The following is a 2231-nucleotide window of genomic DNA, read 5'->3' as shown; positions in this document are numbered from 1 at the left end:
ACTTCCTTCAGAACATCTATTATACTGCGCAGTTCTAGACAGAAATTTGACCCTATGAAAAATGTGGACATGACTTGCATATGTCCATCCTAGGTATATAGTTCCTGTTCTTTTCACTTGTATAGGCTTTGGTTCATATTCCCTCCCCACAGGCTAGCTGTGCATGGTTGAACAAAGGGAACTGGAACAAAGGGCTAGCCACTCTTGGTAAATGTGTCTATTTCACATCTAGACTAAGAATGAGTTATTGGGAGGGAATAGGTGCTTCTAAAGGATTAAAAAAACTTGGTAGGTTCGCTTTTATTGTATGGAGACCTGAGGATATTGGTGGACCAGCTTAGTTATAGCAAAATCCAAGAAAACAGGATTGGGCTTAAAATTTGTAACTGAGAATGTCAGCAGTTTCATAACTCAAGGATTTCCTTTTAAGGGAGACTCTTGAAATAAAGGTGACAGTACTAGAATCTTTTTCTTCTTCATGCAGCTGGTAATGGAATGAGCACCTGCTCTGATTCTGATGTGTTTTCAAACACTAGCTCTTAATATCTAAGTGACTGGGCAAATCATGTACCTCTTGAGTAGGAAAAAATGCTGGCACAGTGACTCACTACACCCAGAGTCCCAGTTACTTAGGATGCTGAGGTGGGAGGATCACTGAGGGCAGGAATTAAGGTTGTAGTGAGCTGTGATCGACCTGCTGCACTCCATCCTGGGCAGCAGAGTGAGACCTTTTCTTTAAAAAAAAAAAAAAAAGGCTAGGCACAGTGGCTCACACTTATAATCCCAGTACTTTGGGAGGCCTACGTGGGAGAATGACTTAAGAGCAGGAGTTCCACACTAACCTGGGCAACATAGTAAGACCCACCCACCCCCTAATCTCTACCAAAAAGATAAAACAAAAAACCCACGAACTTTTCCCTCTGCTCTCACATCAGAACGGCAAGCACAGAAGACTTAGAGTTGGAGGACACTGTGTTCCAATTCAATTCTGACCCTACTGGAGACAGCATATCCCACAGGTTAAGGGCTCAGTCTCCAAGACTGTCCTCTGTGCTTCAGATGCCAGTCATGGCTGGGCTTGGTGGCTCAGTCTGTAATCCCAGCGCTTTGGGAGGCCGAGGTGAGTGGATTGTCTGAGCCCACGGGTTCAAGACCTGCCTGGGCAACTTGGTGAGACCTCATCTCTACAATAAATCAAAAATTAGCCGGGCATGGTAACGCATGCCTGTAGTTCCAGCTACTTGGAAGGCTGAGGCGGAAGGATCGCCGGAGCCCAGCGGGTTGAGGTTGCAGTGACCAGGAGTGGCTACTGCACTCCAGTCTGGGTGACAGAGTGAGACTCTAACTCAAAAAAAAAAAAAAAAAAAGATGCCAGTCACAAGCCCCAGGTGGTTTTACGTGTGCTGCTCACCAACCAGCTATAAATCAGGATTCCCACAGCCCTGTCCTTGGGTTCAATTTGCTAAAGTGGCTCAAAATAGAACTCAGGGAAACACGTTTACTGGTTTACTAGCCTACCGCAAGGGATACAGATGAAAAGATGCATAGGATAAGTCCATGTGGCATGGAGCATCGTGCCCTCCTTGGGTGTGCCACCCTTCCAGTAGCTCTCCATGTTCCTTCTTTTGCCTTTTATGGAGACTTCATTGGATAGGCATGATTGAAGCATGGACAACAGGACAGAAATATGACTGGACAAAAAGGGTATGAGGCTCATTTTTCTACCCACTATCCTGAAAAGAAGACATTTTATATAATTTCTCCATTTTTTCTCACAATCATTCCATCAAGTCTTATTAGTCATTGTCTATACTGACCTTGTCGGTTGGCCCTGACCAGGACTGCAATGTTAAGTCCCTAGGTTTTGTGATACTGCAGAGAACTGAATGTGTGTACACATCCCCAGACTGGCCATCATTACATAACTGGAATGCAGTGATATGCTGTTAATATAAAATCCATGGGCAGCAAAGCAAGATGTTGGTAACAGTAAGAAGATGTACCAAGAAAAGACTAGATTCAGTGCTATGCAACAGAAATGAGTCATGTTAAAAGAGGTTTAGTTATTCAACACAGTACATCCAAAATATAATTTCAACATTTAATGTAAGAAATTGGTGTTTTACAAGAGGACTTAATAAAGTTCATGAAAAATGCAATTAAAAGATAACAAACTGCCGGGCTCGGTGGCTCAGCCTGTAATCCCGTGCCTTTGGGAGGCTGAGGTGAGT

Source organism: Carlito syrichta, unplaced genomic scaffold, assembly GCF_000164805.1.
Source record: "Carlito syrichta isolate Samal-C Ts95f unplaced genomic scaffold, Tarsius_syrichta-2.0.1 Scaffold315639, whole genome shotgun sequence".
In the NCBI taxonomy this organism is placed as follows: Eukaryota; Metazoa; Chordata; class Mammalia; order Primates; family Tarsiidae; genus Carlito; species Carlito syrichta.
The sequence above is the reverse complement of the archived record's forward strand: the minus strand, read 5'-3'. Positions refer to the sequence as shown.